This window comes from Lolium perenne, chromosome 4 (genome assembly GCF_019359855.2).
Source record: "Lolium perenne isolate Kyuss_39 chromosome 4, Kyuss_2.0, whole genome shotgun sequence".
NCBI lineage: Eukaryota > Viridiplantae > Streptophyta > Magnoliopsida > Poales > Poaceae > Lolium > Lolium perenne.
Window position 1 is genome coordinate 139,390,912 of NC_067247.2, and position 9,236 is coordinate 139,400,147.

The following is a 9,236-nucleotide window of genomic DNA, read 5'->3' on the forward strand; positions in this document are numbered from 1 at the left end:
CGGTTTCTGAGAACTCTAATGGAGGAAGAATTTCATTTTTAACGAGTCTTTCTATTCTCCCCCTCGAAATATGGCTTAAGAGACAGTGCCATAATTTCCACGGTGAGTTCTCATGAGTTCTCTTTCTTTTCTTTTGTTATGTATCCGATGCGGAAACAAGCTCATTCACATTATACACATAATACACTTTTTCATGTAGGAATAACAAATAAAGCTTATTGTGAAGGAAAGCAACACCCACTTAAGTATTATTAAACCATATGGAACACTTTCCATGTCCAAAATAACATTCATAATGATGTATGTCCAAACGGAAAAACTTATTAATTTTCTGTGTAATGAAGGAACATATAAAACATCTCTAAGTAGAATTGTGAATTCATCAGCTAACTTCAGGGAGATGTCGCCAACAACTTCAACATCTGCTTGAACTCCATTATTTGCAACTTCAATGCATCTTTCGCTTCTTTGCATAGTCCGTGTCGAATGGAATCCCTGTAAAGAATTTGCAACATGAACAGTTTCAGCTGAGTCAATCCACCAAGTAGATTTTGATCGAATGAACCATAAACATTCGTTACCAATTCCCTTTGTCGCGCGATACTTTACTTATCCAAGATTCGATCATCTGTATCTTCATACCTAGTTCAATCTCGTTACTGATATGTACTCTTTAATTGTTTCGTGAGATGACATCTCTTGTGACCTAGTCACATGCTTGCAAGCCAATTGGATGCCATGTCACGAGAGGTCCCAGAATATATCTCTCCTTCATTTAGATGGATAAATCCCACTCTTGATCCATACGCTTTAAGTCATACTTTCAGAACACCCAGCTACAAAGTGGCGTTTGATGTCATCAAATTATTCTTCTGGTATTGGTGATTAACATGATTTCATGGTCGAAGGATTATGTTACTATGCATTTGATGGCTACATCAAAACGAACTTAATTACTTGATCTTATTGCTATGCTTATTTTGGGTGTGTGTCCACCATATCATTCTCCTAATGACGTGATCTTGTTATTAACAACATCCAATGCTTATGATTATAAAACATTGATCATCGGTTAATCAACAAGCTAGTTAAACAAGAGGCTTACTAGTGACTCCGATTTATTTACAAAACACACATGTATTAAAGTTTCTGGTTAATACAATTATAGCATGAGATGTTATATTTATCACACGAAGATATAATAATAACCACTTTATTATCACCTCTTAGGTATATCTCCAACACGCGTGGAGGTCGTTATAAAAGTTGTGGACCATGCACGGGTGCACGAGGCGGAGGCCGGGCATGAAGGAGGAGTCCATGACGATGTCTGGCTGGTTGCCGCGATGCCCGGAGACTCCACTGGGTACGCCAGCGCCGGGTCATAGCGCTCCAGATGACGGAGAAGATGGGGGGAGGGTGGGGTGGCCCGTCTCGGTCTCGCTGGCCGTCGCCGCATTGGCGGCATTGCTGGCTGGGCTCCTGGCCTCCTGCTTGCCAGCGCTGTGTTCCTTTCGGATGCCCAACAACCGCACCGGGCGAAGACCGCCTGGACGTGGCGTTGCTGCCCCGGAAGATTTGCGCAACCGATGATATCGACCGCGATCTGGATGCCCTTCTTCAGAGACAAAGGCGGTGCTCTTACTCAGCACGAAAACGTGAGTTGAGGCGGCATCCAGAGAGCGAGAGCATGTGTGAGGGTTTGATGCTTGGATCGATATGCCATATGTGATATGATTTCGGCTAGTTTGTTGAAGTTGACATTCGTTTGGTTTCTTTATGGTTCCACTTTCCCGCAAACTGTTATGCATGTCCATTTAATCTCTTGGGTTGAGTTTTTAGTAGAGTCGGTAAACCACTGCGGTAGCATTTTTTCTGTAATTTTTTGGATGTGTGGCACCACCAGGCACTCACATGTTTCACCTTAATATTAAAGATTTACATGTTCTTTTTTTTGCGCATCATAGAAAGAATTTTCCATATTCAAAAAAAGATTAGGTCCTTAATCTATACTACTACCAAATGGAGCAAAAGATAACAAGCCCTAAAAGAAAGGCGGTCCTAACTTTCGTAGTGAAGAGGACAACGCAAAGTCCTTTTGTCTTCCGAGCTCTAATGCTCCTTTCCTGTTGAAAAATATCGAAAATTATATTAACATATTTCAAAAAATTATGAAACAAAAATCCTTAAAGTATTTGATGAAAATTATAAATTTGAATGTTTTTTATTCTAAGCTACACAAAAATAACAAAGTCTGATTTTTTTGGAGATTTGAAATCACTATATTTAGATCCACATCCTTTGTAATTTTATTGGAGAATTGAGATTTTCCATAGTTTGTGAGATACATCATTATCTACTTTTAGGGTTTTATTTCACGATTTTTTGAAACTTGTAAATGTTATTTTCGATTTTTTAGTATGCAGGGAATACCAGAGCTTGGAAGCCAAAAATCTCCATTACAATTTACAAACACACAGGGTCAAGAGAAAAAAAAGAGAGAAAGTGAGGACGAGAGCACCGAACCGGCGAGAGAGAGGGAGCATGAGAGGGCTCCTCGGGCTCGGCCGGCAGCCGCCGCCGCTCCCCCTTTTCCCCGCCGCCAAGAAGGCCTCGCCGTACGCCACCCTCCTCCGCAGCCTCCGCCGCTTCCTACCGGCCAGCCGCCTGCTCCTCCTCCTCGCCGCCCTCTCGCTCGTCGCGCCGGTCTTCTTCCACCTCCGCCTCCGCCGCTTCCACCGCGTGCGTCCCCGCAGCAGTCCACCCTTCGAGATCTCTTTCCCTTCCGGATGCGTTCATCTGTCACGCGTCGGTTCTAACTTTTCTGTCGCGCCTTGCGTCTCACAGATGCGCGAGAGGACTTGCGGGTGGATCGCGAGCCCGCCGATGGTGTGCGCGCACGGCGGCGACTCCACAAACGCATTCCCTAACTCGGTGGGTGGTAGATCGCCGCGATCCTGGATTCTCGGGGAACTTGTTACCGGGTGATTTTTATCTATCTATCTATTTGGCTGGAGGAATGTGCTGACGAGTTCTTGGTTTCAGATGGACGCCTTAAGGATGGCTTTGGATGTGTCGAGGTCCTCGGATGGCACACTCTTCGCCCTCCATGACAGGTAATTTGAATTGCTGCCTGGCTGTAGCAGCAGAATCTACCCGAAACATTGCAGTTCATGTGGCACCTGAACTGCCAACAGGACTGTTGATTGGTTTATTAGGTGCAGTAGCTGAACTCTTAAGAACTGTTGCATTTGTTGTATGTATAACGTAATGGAACTCACGAAAGCGGTTATGAATTCTAATACTAATAGATGTGCTAGATAGATGTTTTTTATACCATTTGATATGGCATAGTTTGCTTGATTTGTTATCCACAGACTGTACTCGAGGTTGGATCCATTATATTTTACCATTTTTTCATGCATTGTACTGTCGCTTAGTTGCTGATTGGCAGCTAACTGGAAAATGGACCACTACTTAAGTGGTTTATCCCTCTAGTGTGTACTGGATGGGAAACTAGGCACCTTATATCTGCACTTGGATGTTTGGTCACACTCACACATTATTTATGTGTTGACACTTCGGAGATCATCTACTCCAACTATTATCTTCAGTTGTTATAAGAAAACTCTACTTCGCACTAAATGTCATATGACTGCTTTCTTTCCTAAATGCTAGTATATTTTTCCTATTATCTTCCATAACCATCAAAGGGTTTTGCCTTCTGGTATTGGGCCTGTTAACATTCATTTCCAGAAGACACGGAAACCCAAAATATATTCTTGTTGTAAGGTTTATCATTATTGATGCTGGCATCCACAAACACTAGTCACTAGTCAATGTAACACAAATAAATGATAACTTATAAATAAAAGCAAAAAATTTCAAACAGAAGTGCAGTAGTTTGCATGGTACTAATTCTCTTTTGTTGTAATAATATATCATGGACTTGATTCGAAATTGACACAGTCAGGGATCTGCAAAGAATGTCTGGTAATTCTACAGCAAAAGTTGGCCACTAGAGCGCTCATGAGGTGAGTTTATTTATTTGTTTAGTCTATCTGCCAACTACGAAATTGTTTGTCCCGGTTCATAAATTGCAAGTGGTGTTTCATTATTGTAGCTCTGCTAAACGAAGCCAGTCAAATGATAGTTTCAACTTGTGAAGTAGCTGCATTTATTATATTCAGTCCTAGTTTCCTGAAGCACATCATGATCATCGGCTGACTTTGGTGATGGAACACACTAACAAAGTGACCTTTTAGTCTTCGTAGATAAAAGCATTGTCCACAAAGTTTCAGCTATCAAGAACAGTTCAAAACCAGGAAGTTCCCAAAGCAGAAGATGCTCTAGCAGTAAGCATCTGTCTAATGAGTTTGTGTTGTTGGAATTATTTATTAGTAATCCTTGTAATCCGCTTAACCTTCAAATGACTCATGTAAATCTTGCTATTGGTGTGTTTGAAACACACGAGTATGAATTAATTGATATGTGTGGCACTGAGTGTTTCACCTCTTGTAGTTGATATCACAATCTGCAAGACAAGTGATTCTGGATGTCAAAGTTGGGCCTCCTTCATTTGAGAAAGGTTTGGCTGAAGATGTACTGTCCATTGTAAGTGCTATGTAGATCATTTTTCACTTGTCATTAAATAGGTGGTTCAAATAGCATAAGCTATTCCCTTTATCTGCAAGTCTTGGTTCATCACATGTTCGTATCATATCTGTATCATTGGTTTCTACAGGTTAAATGGAAAGGAGCCTGCTAATTTTAGTACGTATGTGACTTGTGTATTGGTGGAAGTGGTTACAGTAGTTTGATATTTTCTACCTGGTCGCATTTGCTTCTCAAAATTAAAATTAGCATTTTCATCCATGGCAAAATTGTCTATTGTTCTATCCATCTAACTAAAGTTGTGCAGTTCTTTATTTTCTTATTAATTTCATTTGTTTATCATTTCACCATAGTTGCCCAAAATATCGCAGATTTTCAGCATGTTTGCTAAATCATGTTCCCATCATCATTTACATTCTTTGCAAATCAAGAGAACAAACTGCAAAAATTGTGTAATCTGGTCAAAAAGTGACAACATAGGAAGAGATGTCGTCAACCTGTCAAAAGATGTTGTGGTCAGTTTTTCTCTATTTTCCATAGAAAATACAATAACCCACATCCCAGTCTTTTATCCATGCCTACATGGCTGCAACTAAGGGTGTGCAAAATTTAAACCGTTGCAAACCGGTTAGTGGGAGTAGTTCATTTCCTTTCACAAATTAAATCTCCACTTCCACTTTAGAGCGAAAAAATGAACTAAGCTAAAACCGGTCAAACCTTGTTTGCCCACCCCTAGCTGCAACCAGCGCTGTTGCGTAACTCACCCATACTATTTATCTGTTACAGGTTGGCTATATTGTCATGGTTGATTGGTCAACTGGCAGAAGAACAGAGTTAGTGAGGATTGAAGGGGCTAAAGTTGCTGGTGTATATCACTCTTTGATCAATGGGAGGCTTATGAAGACCATGCACAGGTAATGTTTTTTCTTCTCCAAATTAAGACAATGGAATTAGTCTGACAACTAACTGAGCTGTTGGGTTTTGAAACAGAAATGATCGAAAGTTTATGCATGGACTGTTGACGATATCGACTCCATGAAGAGGATGATGTATGAGCAGGTTGATGCAATTGTGACAAGCAACCCTTCACTCCTACAGCAGCTGATGCAGGAGATGAGAACAAAATGCATGGAAGATGGCAGTGCCTTTGCATAGTGACGGCTATAAGCTTCATCGCATTTCCACAGTGACTGCTTTTGTCTGCATGATACGAGAGTAGAACTTGAAGGACTTTTTTCTCCTATGGAGATTGACCAGTAGCATAGATGATTTTAACTCATTTTTACGATTCAAGTGTTATGCCATTCATCTCACCATGATGACGTTTGCTCTTACATCTTTTTCCCTGTAACGGCTGGACGGTATTTTTTAGGTTATGACAATGCTACCATGTAATGGAAGATAACCTTCTAGCCCTCATGTAATGTTAGCTATACATAATGGAATCATGCCTTTGTCATTGATGCATCAATATGTAGACTAGGATAAATAAAAATATTTCGTTAATTTTGTACTGAGCACACCTGCATGTGCATGTGCAAATGAGAGCAGTAGTATACATGGAAATACTGAAATCCAAATGGACACCCCGAAAAAATATGCAAAAACCACTTGCAAATACCAGCAGACATGCTACCATGAAATCCTGAATGAAATCGCCTTCCCGGCTGGGCACCTACAGGCCTACACACCCATAAGAACTCAGGGCATCTCCAACCGCGCGACCCAAACCGCGCCCGCGCGTCCGTTTGGGTCGAGCCGGACAAAAACGCGGCCCAGTGCGCGGACCTATCCCTAAAACGGATGGCCGCGGCGTCCGGGACGACCCAAACCCGGCCCAAATCTGGGACGAGTTTGCGTGGCCGCGGACGCCGGATGCTGGTCGCTCGCGTCCTCCCCTTGTCCGCCCAGCCCGCCCGTCTCGTCTCCCAAAACACACCCAGTCCACTCCACTCCCAAAACCTAGAGATGGCCGACGAAGCGACTGCCGCCGCCACCGCCACCATCGGAGACGAGGCACAGGTCGCGGCCGTTGCCGGTCCTCCCTTGGCGGAGGCTCCTCAACTGGCTGGGCCGGTGGTCGTGGAGCCCGGGCCGGCGACGAAGAAGGCGAAGGCCGACCTCACCACGGAGCAGAGGAAGATCGAGAGCAAGAAGAGGGCCGACCGCCGCAGGGCGCTCGACCAAAGGAAGAGGGATATCGCTGCCGCGGAGGAGCGGCAGCGGGCGGCGGAGCAGCTTCTCCAACTCAAGACGGAGGCCAAGGCGGACGTCTTGCAAGAGCATGCCATGCTCTTTTATGGCCACCAAGCGCTCGCTCAGCACTTGATCCTCCCTGCCGGCGGCACGGCCTCGGGGGGGAGCTCGTCCTCGTCCGTGACCCGGCCCCTTCCTCCAAGGTCAACATCCCTGCCGGTAGCCCCGTTTGGGTACACGCCCGGCGCGCACGAATTGGGGGCGCAGTCGGCGCGGTACGCGTACCCGTCACGGGATGGGTCACCGGAGGTGGGCGAGTCGTTCACGGGGCCGTCTCCTTCGTCCATTGACCTGAACCGTGCGCCGGCGAACTCCAAAGGCCCCAAGAACATGGGAGCAGCAGCGATGGCCGGCGCACGGAACCTGCTCGACGATTTGTCCACCGTGCAGGCCCCTCCGGTGTACACGCAGCCAATGCCGACCACCATGCCCTCTGCTTCGACCGAGCAGGCTCCCCAGCCGCCTGCCGTTGACACACATCAGGACAGCACTGCCTGTCCCGGCAGCATTAACATCGAGGAGGAGCCGTTGTTCGCTCAGGAGTTGACGCAAGCCGCAGCTGCACAAGCTCGAGCTCGCCGCGTAAGCAAACGAACCAGCAACTACACGGAGAAGGAGGACAAGGTGCTGGTCGAAGGATGGTTGACCATCGGGCAAGATGCATTTCTTCATCATGCAACATTTTATTTGATATTGTTTTATGCTATTTGATATTATTCTATAATTGTTAGATATTATTTCTATATTTGCTACATACTATTTATAACTATGTGTGGCCAGATGGCCTATTTCCAAAAGAAATAGGCCAAATGGCCAAATGGGTGGCCGCTGCGTTGGGCGCAGCGTGCGACCCAAACGGACACGCGGACGCGGGGCGCTGTCCGCGTGTCCGGCCGGCCACGCAAACGGCCCAAAACGGACGGCCCAGCGCGTCCGTTTGGGTCAGCCGGTTGGAGATGCCCTCAACCTAATGCATGCTATCCACTTGTGAACATATGGAACATTCTCTTCTCCAAAAAAAAAAAGCAACATTCTCACTTGTGCCCGTTGACCTTGGTCAACATCAAGGCCAGGCAGGCTCAACAACCTTAGTCTACTCGACTCCGTCCTTATTTTACAGTATTAGCTTGAAACCGAAAATAGCCGTTCTTCCAAAACAGAGTCAAAGCTAGCAAGGAGAAAACTTATATATATATAGAAAGAAAAACAAAACAAAAACATTCATTAAATTAGTTCGAAAAATAAACCTCCATTAATATTTGCCTCTTTCTCCTAACAGCTGGCGAGAAATAATTCTCTTATCCTGCCGGCGTTTCTTTCCTTCCTAGTAGCCCTCCTCATGTACAAATTCCACCCAAGGATAGGAGGAGCCGTGTGTTTGAGCAAAGTCTGGACACTCCGTTCTCCATCTCTCCCTGCCTCCAATCCTCCATTGCCAAGGTCAGTTAGTTTCTGCTCTCTACGTATTACCTGTTGTTCCTCCCTTTGCTTAGAGAGAAATGTTCTTGCTTGTTTACATGATTAGCTAGGTTTTATCTTTCATGTTTTCTCTACTTGCCCATGTGATTTTCTCGTCTATCGAGATGCTCGAGATAATGCGATCTAGCCTAGTCCGAATGACGACACATTTCTGTAGATCTCACAGGTCGTCCTATGCATGTAGGCGCACACAACGATTGGTTTAGTTTTGATCTCAGGTGCTCTGATGGTTTTCTTTGTTGTGTTTTCTTCCAACCTCCACAAATCTGGTCTGACGTCCGATTTTACTATCTTTGTTTTGTGTATAGTAAGGCTAAGTTTCACGACTAGATCAACCATGCGGCTATAGAGACACCAGTAGGTTTTTAAACCTTTGCATGCCAAGAACATGTACACGTTTTAAGAAAGAAGTATGAATAGATCTTAAGTCTACCGTTTGGTTGAAGCTACAGATAAATGGCATTAGTTTCAGTGTAGATCTTTCCCTTTTGCATCAAGTTCAAGTTTAGATCTAAGTCACATAGCCGATCGATGTGTTAGCACAAATACAATTTAAACCTCTCTAAGAAAAGAAATTTTAACCGTGCAAAAATTTGACCAGTCAATCTGTTTTCACAAAGTCACTTAATGAACGAAAGGACAAGATATATGAAAGTACTAGCTTACACATACTTTCACTACATGATGTGAAATGGTTGACCAGATTTACATGTACCTATGTGTCCTACTGTAATAATCGAACCAATGCAATTTTATTACAAAAATGCGCATTAGAATCCCAGTGCTAAGTGTTGCGCCCATTTCCATCTGTCGGCCATTGTACAATATATTAGTAGTGTAGCACATGCTCGAACAAAACCTTTAGGGTTTGCCTAAGCAATTGATTT

General features: G+C 44.3%; 1 pseudogene; it reads left to right on the forward strand.

Moving 5' to 3' along the window:
* Nucleotides 1–2,483: 2,483 nt before the first annotated feature.
* On the forward strand, nt 2,484–6,073 carry LOC127294035 (glycerophosphodiester phosphodiesterase GDPD4-like; annotated as a pseudogene).
* The last annotated feature ends 3,163 nt before the right edge of the window (nt 6,074–9,236 follow it).